The sequence below is a fragment of the Schistocerca gregaria genome, unplaced genomic scaffold, assembly GCF_023897955.1.
Source record: "Schistocerca gregaria isolate iqSchGreg1 unplaced genomic scaffold, iqSchGreg1.2 ptg000214l, whole genome shotgun sequence".
NCBI classification, from domain to species: domain Eukaryota; kingdom Metazoa; phylum Arthropoda; class Insecta; order Orthoptera; family Acrididae; genus Schistocerca; species Schistocerca gregaria.
In genome coordinates, this window is record NW_026061742.1 from 1,177,098 (window position 1) to 1,187,794 (window position 10,697).

Sequence of the window (10,697 nt, forward strand, 5' to 3'; positions counted from 1 at the left end):
TTGGGGGTCGCTAGACATCTTCCGAGACAGGGGTAAACAACTTCCGAGTGGGGGGGCTGAGTAGGGGTTGGGATAGGTCGACAGACAAATTCCGAGAGGGCAGGTAGGTAGATAGACATCTCCTTAGTGTGGGGGGGGGGGGGGTTGAGAGACATCTTTCAGGGTGATAGACATCTTACGAGGTGGGGATAGAGTTTTTGTGGGGGTGTAGATAGACATCTTCACAGGGTGAGGTAGGTGGACAAACATCTTCCTCAGGGGGGTGACGTAGGCAGACATCTGCCGAGGGGGTAGGTAGATAGACATCTCCTGTGGAGAGTTACGTAGACTGACATTTTCTAACGAGGCAAGTAGGTAGAATTACATAATAGGTGGTGGGGCGATGAGAGACAGACAGCTTTCGATGGGGTAGAGGTAGTATGAAATCTTCCGATGTGGGAGGTGTAGGTAGATATCTTCTGGGAGGGGTGGGTACACAGACATCTCCCGAGGGGTGGGGTAGGTAGACATTCATATTCTCTGGGGAGGGGTAGGTAGTCATACATATTCTAAGGGGAGGGGGTTTAGGTAGACAGACATATTCCAAGGGTGTGGGTAGGTATACAGACATCATCTGAGGGGGGAGGGGAGGTGCAGGTTGACAGAGATCTTCCATGGATGGGTAGCTCGGTAGATATCTTCTGAGGGGGATAGATAGGCATATTTCGAAGGTGGGGTAGATAGGCACCTTCCCAAGGGGGGGGGGGGGGGGGCAGATCATCATGTGTGTGACGTCACGTGAGCTGCACTGCTGTTGAAATAGCTTGTTAATGTTTTATAAATTTTAGACTTCATTTACGTATTTTAAAGTTTTTTTGTGTTATTATTTTTGCCGTAAAAGCAAATTATTTGTGGATATTCATTTATCTCAGTCTTTCTTCCTGTGGTATTGACTCGAGTGGTCTATTATTTGTGAGTGTGCTTTCATGGTTCGTCTAAGCCTCGCGCCTCATCAGTGTGTTTACATTTTGCGGCGTGCACTGCCTCTGTAGCGGTTATAAGTTAAGTACTGACGAACTTGTTTGTGCTCTGTAATACAGTTATTAAACTGAATAGATTGCAGTGGTGTTGCTTGCCATTTTTGGCGAAATAATGACTTAATAAACTCTTGTAATCGTTCGCTCGCTGTGTTTTATAGAGTTTTCAGTGTGTTGAAGTCGTTTAGTAAATTTCGTGCTTTAGTTTTCAACTGGCGTTTAGTTTAAATTTTTTGGTTTTAGCCAATAATTTTGTGAAGTTTTGCTGGTATTGGTATCGGCTGTGTTGTAGTAGTGTTAATACAAGAAGCTGCTTTCTTAGTAGACAGAGAATTTCGAGACCATAGTTGTTAGTTCTTAAATAGTGCTGCTTTTGTAACTGAACTTTGGTAACGTAGACGTATAGTTTTTTTTAGTAACTGTAAAATTTTATCGTGAGTGAGAAGTGATGGCTATGTCGTAGGTTTGTGAGTAGTGGATTACGCTGTGGGATTTGTTCAAAGTATTTTCATTGGGGGGAATGCAGTGGGGAAGCCAGTGGTCATTTGAGGGTGATCCTGTCCTGGGAATGTAGAATCTGTAGTAGAAACAAGTTAATAGAGGAGCAGGAGCGTAAGATCTGTGCCCTTCAGGTGCAGTTACAATGCGCAAAGGAGGAACTAGATAAGTTGAGGAGGGTGAAGGGTGCTGGGGAATGGGAACTGGCAGGTGACAAGAAGATAGATAGGAAAAGGAGGTAGTCAGACAGTTTTACTTTGCATACATGCAATAGATACGACAAACTGTCAAAGTTGAGCGGAGAGGAGCCTCGTGTAGCTGTATATGGAGGTAACTTGCAGCCGTCCTCAGCAATTAGGAGGCCTAGGTTCTGCTGCTAGGTAGTTACCGGGTAGAGGTGTGGGCCAGCATTTGCAAGAAGTTTTGTGGAGTGAGTACCAGGTCACAAGCATTGTGAAGCCTAATGCAGGGTTGGCTCAGGTGGCTGAAAGCATAGGGGAGTTATGTAAGAATTTTACAAAGGAGGATCAGGTAGTGATAGTGGGTGGTGCTGGGAGCAGTCACAATAGGGACAGGGGGTATGATGTCAGTGGTGACTTGGTTAAGATAGCTACTCAAACTGGTGGCACTAATGTGCTTTTCGTGCAACTGTTTCAGCATAATGATCGGGCACACCTTAATGCGGCTGTTGGGCGCGTAATTGTGGGGCTGGGGAGTGCACTGATGGGAGAGGGCATGGATCACATCTCAGTGGTGCCAGTTGGGTCTATCAGTAGATGGGGTTTCACTAGGCATGGCCTTCCCCTCAATAGGTATGCGAAGGAGAGGCTACCTAAGCTTATAGGTGACAGTGTAGTGGGTGGTGGTGGCGGTAGTGGTGTCACTCATGGAAAAATTCCTGTAGTAGTTGGTGTTAGAGCTGCACCTTTTTAATACTGAAGTCAGCTGATTGGTATACCTGCTTAAAGGAAGTGCTTCTAAGTTTCAAAAATGGTTCTAATGGCTCTGAGCACTATGCAAATTAACATATGGGGTCATCAGTCGCCTAGAACTTAGAACTAATTAAACCTAACTAACCTAAGGACATCACACACATCCATGCCCGAGGCAGGATTCGAACGTGCGACCGTAGCAGTCGCGCGGTTCCGAACTGAGCGCCTAGAACCGCAAGACCACCGCGGCCGGCGTGCCTCTAAGGGCTCTCCTCCAGAGGATGTAATGTTTCCAAGTAGAGAAGGAATTGGCATATTTCATCAGAATATAAGAGTTATTAGGGATAAAGTTAGTGAACTGCTAACAGATGTTAACGCTGAAATTATTTGTATATCAGAGCACCACTTCAATAAATTGATAATTTATAGGCTTCCTTTACCAGGCTACATATTAGCTGGCTGTTTCTCAAGGAGTTTCTTGCGGGGTGGGGAGGTGTCACCGTACATAAAAAACAGTACGTTATTTGAGTCCATAGACTTATCACGACACTGCACTGAACAGATATTTGAAAGTTGTGCAGCATTTGTTGAATTTAGTGAAACTCAACTTCTAATTGCTTGTGTTTATAGGGCCTCTAACTCCAACTTCAGAGCATTTTTGCTTAAGCTAGAGAGGGTTCTTGATTCACTTTGTAGGAAGTACCAGCAAGTAGTTATATGTGGGGGACTTCAATATTAATTTTGTATATGATTGTGCAAGAAAAAGGGGGGTTGGGTTGTTTGGGGAAGGAGACCAGACAGCGATGTCATTGGTCTCATCGGATTAGGGAAGGATGGGGAAGGAAGTCGGCCATGCCCTTTGAGAGGAACTAACCCAGAATTTGCCGGGAGTGATTTAGGGAAATCACGGAAAACCTGAATCAATATGGCTGAACGCGGGACTGAACCGTCGTCCTCCCGAATGTGAGTCCAGTGCCTTAACCACTGCGCCACCTCGCTCGGTCCCAAGAAAAATGATGTTGGTAGATCACCTAAATTCATATGATCTGATGCCAACTGTGTTTTTTTTTCAAACTAGGGTGCAGGCGAATAGTAGCACGGTCATAGACAATATTTTTATTCGTTCCTCAATACTAGATGGGCATCCTGTTAGTAAAAGTGTGAATGGCCTTTCAGACCATAATGCACAAATTTTAACACTAAAAGGTTTTTGTACTCAACTCAATGTCATATTTAGTTACAAAGAACGTAGGAAAGTCAATCCAACAGCAATAGAGTGTTTTTTAAAACTTGTCAAGGAACAAGAGTGGCAAGATGTCTATAGTGCCAATAATACAGACGATAAATACAATGCTTTCCATGGCACATTTCTCATGCTCTTTGAGAGTTGTTTTCCATTAAAACATTCTGAATGGGGTACTAGCAGTAATAGACAGCACAGTTGGCTGACTAGTGGGATAATGATTTCATGTAAAACATAGGGCGAATTATATCAAAATGTTCGAAGTAGTCACAATCAAGCTAAATAAAAATTTAGTTCCAACAGGAAATCATACAAATTTCTTAGCAAATACCTTTCTGAGATTGACGTCTGAAATACTCCTCTGTGATACAAACAAGAGAGAGATTGAGTCAATAACTATATCACTGAAGACTAAGGACTCTCATGGATATGATGGAGTGCCTAGCAGCATGTTAAAGTACTGTGCTGCACATGTTAGCCCTGTATTTAGCCATATTTGCAATTTTTCCTTTAGAACTGGTCAGTTTCCTGACCGATTAAAGTACTCATCAGTAAAGCCGCTTTATGAAAAGGGAGAAAGGGATAATGTAGCTAATTTTAGACCTACTTCTATGCCATCAGTGTTTGCAAAAGTTACCGAAAAGGCTGTGCATGTAAGGTTAATTGATCATTTGATATCACACAATTTGCTGTCAAATGAACAGTTCGGTTTTAGAAGCCGTTTGACAACTGAAAATGATGTATTCTGGCGTACAGACGTACTTTTATGCAAAATCGTAAGGTCCTAGCTCTTGTCCAATGCACCAAAGCCGACAAATAAGGGAATAACCGATAACTAAAACTTGAATAGTACTGCTTCTTACTGGCTATTACATCTTCTTAGAAGATATTTCTGTGTTCTAATAGAATGTTTTCATTTTTTTCCGCATACCGCAACACGCGACATAATTTTGCAGACGATAAATGTAACCGTTTCAGAGAGAAAAGCGGCCAATGTGAAGATGTGGCAATAAAGTCGATTCGATAGCAAATGACGAAAGCGGGCGGATTTCTGAAGTTTTTACTACGTATGAACAGTTTCACATTCTCCCGTGCAACGTGGTTTCCAGACGTCGTTTCATGCTGAATCTTTAGGTCGTCGGTCATGTCCAATGTACCAAAGCCGGCAAATAAGTGAATAACCGATAACTAAAACTTGACTACTACTGCTTGTTACTAGCCGATAACATCTTCTTAGAAGCTTCTTCTGTGACTACTATAGTGCTTTTAGTGACTGCGCATACCGCGGCAAGCGACATAACTTTGTATACGATGAATGTAACCGTTTCAGAGAGAAAAGCCACCAGTGTGACGATCTGTCATTAAGTCGATTCTTATGCAAATGACGAAAACGGGCGGATTTCTCATGGTGTTACTACATATGAAAGCTTTTCTCATTCTCCCGTACAACGTGGCGTACAGACGTACTTACATGCAAAATCTTAAGATCTTAGCTCATGTCCAATGTACCGTTTCAGAGAGAAAAGCGGCCAATATGACGGTCTGACATTAAGTCGATTCGATGGAAAATGTCGAAAACGGGCGGATTTCTCATGTTGTTACTACATATGAACATTTTTTATATTCTCCCGTGCAACGTGGCGTACAGACGTACTCTCATGCATAATCTTAAGGTCCTAGCTCATGTCCAATGCACCAAGGCGGCAAATAAGTGAATAACCGATAACTAAAGCATGTATATTACTGCTTCCTACTTTCGATTATATCTTCTTTGAAGCTTTTTCTGTCTTCTAATATAATGTTTTCAGTTTTTTCCGCACACCCCAACACGCGACATAACTTTACAAACGATAAATGTAACCGTTTCAGAGAGAAAAGTAACCAATATGACGATCTGGCAATAAGTCGATTCAATGGCAAATGTCGAAAACGGGCGGATTTCTCATGTTGTTAGTACATATGAACACTTTTCACATTCTCCCGTGCAACGTGGCGTACAGACGTACTTTCATGCAAAATCTTAAGGTCCTAGCTCATGTCCAACCGTGCGACTGCTAAGGTCGCAGGTTCGAATCCTGAATGGGGCATGGATGTGTGTCATCTCCTTGGGTGAGTTAGGTTTAAGTAGTTCTAAGTTCTAGGGGACTAACGACCTCAGCAGTTGAGTCCCATTGTGCTCAGAGCCATTTGAACTGATGTTCAATGCACCAAAGCCGGCAAATAAGTCAATAGTTTAGTTCTGCTTGCTGCTTTCGATTACATCTTCTTAGAAGCTTTTTTTGTGTTCTAATATGATGTTTTCAGTTTCTTCCGCATATTGCAATACGCGACATACATTTCCAGACGATAAATGTAACTGTTTCAGAGAGAAAAGCGGCCAGTGTGACGATCTGGCATCAAGTCGATTCGATGGCAAATGACGAAAGCGGGTGGATCTCTCAAATTTTTACTACATATGAACAGTTTTCACATTCCCCCGCGCAATGTGATTTCCAGACGTCGTTTCATGCGAAATCTATAGGTCGTCGGTCATGTCCAATATACCAAAGCCGGCAAATAAGTGAATTACCGATAGCTAAATCTTGAATAGTACTGCTTCTTATTGGCGATTACATCTTCTTCGAAGCTTTTTCTGTGTTCTAATATAATGTTTTCAGTTTTTTTCCATACCGCAACACGCGACATAATTTTGTCGACGATGGATGTAACCTGTTCAGAGAGAAAAGCGGCCAATGGGACGATCTGGCAATACATTCGACTCGATAGCAAATGACGAAAGCGATCGGGTTTCTCAGGTTTTTACTACATATGAACACTTTCCACATTCTCCCGTGCAACGTTTCGTACAGACGTACTTTCTTGCAAAATCCTAAGGTCCTAGCTCATGTCCAATGCACAAAAGCCGGAAAATAAGTGAATAAACCGATAACTGAAACTTGAATAGTACTGCTTCTTACTGGCAAATACATCTTTTTTGAAGCTTTTTCTGTATTCTAATATAATGTTTTCAGTTTTTTCCGCATACCGCTACACGCGACATAATTTTGCATACGATAAATGTAGCCGTTTCAGAGAGAAAAGCGGCCAATGTTACGATCTGGCATTAAGTCGATTCGAACGCAAATGACGAAAACTGGCGGATTTCTCATGTTGTTACTATTATGTACACCTTTCTCATTCTCCCGTGCAACGTGGCGTACAGACGTACTTTCATGCAAAATCTTAATGTTATAGCTCACGTCCAATGCACCAAAGCTTGCAAATAAGTGAATAACCGATAGCAAAAACTTGAATAGTACTGCTTCCTACTTTCGATTACGTCTTCTTAGAAGCTTTTTTGTGTTCTGATATGATGTTTTCAGTTTTTTCCGCATATTGCAATACGCGACATAAATTTCCAGACGATAAATGTAACTGTTTCAAAGAGAAAAGCGGCCAATGTGAAGATTTGGCAATACATTCGATTCGATAGCAAATGACGAAAGCGATCGGATTTCTCAGGTTTTTACTACATATGAACACTTTCTACATTCTCCCGTGCAACGTGGCGTACAGACGTAATTTCATGCAAAATCCTAAGGTCCTAGCTCATGTCCAATGCAACAAAGCCGCAAATAAGTGAATAACCGATCGCTTAAACTTGAATAGTACTGCTTCCTACTTTCGATTACATCTTCTTGGAAGCTTTTTCTGTGTTCTATTATGATGTTTTTAGTTTTTTCCACATATTGCAAACACGTGACACAAATTTCCAGACGATAAATGTAACCGTTTCAGAGAGAAAAGCGGCCAATATGAAGATCTGGCAAATAAGTCGATTCGATAGCAAATGACGAAAGCGGGCGGATTTCTGAGGTTTTTAATACATATGAACACTTTCCACATTCTCCCGTGCAACGTGGCGTACGGACGTACTTTTATGCAAAATCTTAAGGTCCTAGATCATGTCCAATGCACCAAAGCCGGCAAATTAGTAAATAACCAATAGCTAAAACGTGAATAGTACTGCTTCCTACTTTCGATTACATCTTCTTAGAAGCTTTTTCTGTGTTCTATCATGATGTTTTCAGATTTTTCCGCATATTGCAAACACGTGGCACAAATTTCCAGACGATAAATGTTACCGTTTCAGAAAGAAAAGCGGCCAATGTGAAAATCTGGCAATTAATTAGATTCGATAGCAAATGACGAAAGCGGGCGGATTTCTGAGGTTTTTACTACATATGAACACTTTCGACATTCTCGCGTGCAACGATGCGTACGGACGTAATATTATGAAAAATCTTAAGGTCCTAGCTCATGCCCATTGCACCAAAGCCGGCAAATAAGTCAATAGTATATTTCTGCTTGGTACTTTCGATTACATCTTCTTAGAAGCTTTTTTGTGATCTAATATGATTTTTTCAGTTTTTTCCTCATATTGCAATACGCGACATAAATTTTCAGACGATAAATGTAATTGTGTCAGAGATAAAAGCGGCCAATGTGAAGATCTGGCAATAAAATAGATTCGGTAGCAAATGACGAAAGCTGGCGGTTTTCTGTAGTTTTTACTACATATGAACAGTTTCCACACTCCCCCGTGCAAAGTGGTTTCCAGACGTCCTTTTAAGCAAAACTTTAGGTCGTCGGACATGTCCAATGTACCAAAGGCGGAAAATAAGTGAATAACCGACTACTAAATCTTGAATAGTACTGCTTCTTATTGGCGATTAAATCTTCCTAGAATGTGCTTCTGTATTATACTATGTTGCTTTTGTGTCGCCACATACCGCGGCAAGCGACCTATCTTTGCAGACGATGAATGTAACCGTTTCAGAGAGAAGAGCGGCCAATGTGGCGATCTGCCATTAAGTCGATTCGATAGCAAATGACGCAAACGGGGGTATTTCTCAGGTTTTTACTACATATGAACACTTTTCACATTTTCATATGCAACGCGTCTGCTAGACCTCCCCTCATGCAAAATCTTAAGGTACTAACTCATGTACAAGGCACCAAAGTCGGCAAAAAATTCAATTATCGGTAATTAAAACTTGAATTGTATTGCTTCTTGCTGGCTACTACATCAACTTAGAAGCTTCTTCTGTGTTCTACTATGGTGCCTTTAGTGTCTCCGCATACCTCAGAACGCGACATAGCTTTGCACACGATAAATGTAACCGTTTCAGAGAGAAGAGCAGCCAATGTGACGATCTGGCATAAAGTAGATTCGATAGCAAATGACGAAAACGAACGGATTTCTCTGGTTTTTACTACATATGAACACTTTCCACATTGTCCAGTGCAACGCGGCTGCTAGACCTCCTTTCATGCAAAATCTTAACGTCCCAGCTCATGGACAAGGCACCAAAACTAGCTAATAAGTCAATAATCGATAACTAAAACTTGAATTGTACTGCATCTTACTGGCTAATACATCAACTTAGAAGCTTCTTCTGTGTTCTACTATGGTGCTTTTAGTGTCTCCTTTCACCGCAGCACGCGGCACAGCTTTGCACACGCTAAATGTAACCGTTTCAGTGAGAAGAGCGGCCAATGAGACGATCTGACATTAAGTCGATTCGATAACAAATAACGAAAACGGGAGGATTTCTCAGGTTTTTACTACATATGAAAACTTTTCACATTCTCCCGTGCAACGCGGCTGCTAGACCTAATTTCATGCAAAATCTTAAATTACGAACTCATGACCAAGTCACCAAACCAGGCTAGTGAGTCAATAAACGGTAACTAAAACTAGAATTGTAGTACTCCTTACTACCCGACTATATCAACTTAGAAGCTTTTTCTGTGTTCGACTATGAAGCTTTTAGTGTCACCGCATACTTCAAAACGCTACATAGTTTGGAAGACGATAAATGAAACCGTTTCAGAGATATAAGCCTCCAATGATTCGATCGTTCAATAAGTCGATTCGATAGCAAATGACGAAAACGGGAGGATTTCTGAGGGTTTTACTACATATGAAGACATTTTGCATTCACCCGTGCAACGCGGCTGCTAGTCCTCCCTTCATGCAAAATCTTAAGGTCTTAGCTCATTTCCAAGGCACCGACGAAGGGAAAAACGTCAGTAGTCGATAACTAAAACTTGAATTTTACTGCTTCTTACTGGCTATTACATCAACTTAGAAGCTTCTTCTGTGTTCTACTATGGTGCTTTTAGTGTCTCCGCATTCCGCACCGCGCGACATCGTTTTACATACAATAAATGTAACCGTTTCAGAGAGAAGAGCGGCCAGTGTGACCAACTGACATAAGGTCGATTCGATAGCAAGTGAAGAAAAGGGGCGGATTTCTTAGCTTTTTACTACATATGAACACTTTTATCATTCTCCCGAGCAACGTGGCTGATATTCCTCCTTTCATGCAAAATTAAAAAGGTCCTAGCTCATGTCCAAGGCATCAAAGGCGGCTAAAAAGTCAAAAATCGATAACTAAACTTGAATTGTACTGCTACTTACTGGCTATTAACTTAGAAGCTTATTCTGTGTTCTAATATGGTGCTTTTAGTGTCTCCGCATTCCGCAGCACGCGACATAGCTTTGCACGCGATAAATGTAACCGTTTCAGGAGAAGAGCGGTCAACGTGACCATATGACACTGAGTCGATTCGATTGCAGATGACGAAAACAGGCGGATTTCTTAGGTTTTTACTACATATGAACACTTTTTATATTTTCACGTGCAACGTGGCAGCTAGGCGTCCCTTCATGCAAAATCTTAAGGTCCTAGCTCATGTCCATGGCACCAAAGCCAGCTCAAAAGTCAAAAATCGATAACTAAACTTGAATTGTACTGCTTCTTACTGGCATTTACATGAAATTAGAAACTTCTTCTGTGTTCTTTTATGGGGATTTTAGTGTCTCCGCATCCGCAGCAGGCGACATAGCTTTGCACATGATAAATGTCACTGTTCTACATCTACATCTACATCTACATGACTACTCTGCAATTCACATTTAAGTGCTTGGCAGAGGGTTCATCGAACAACAATCATACTATC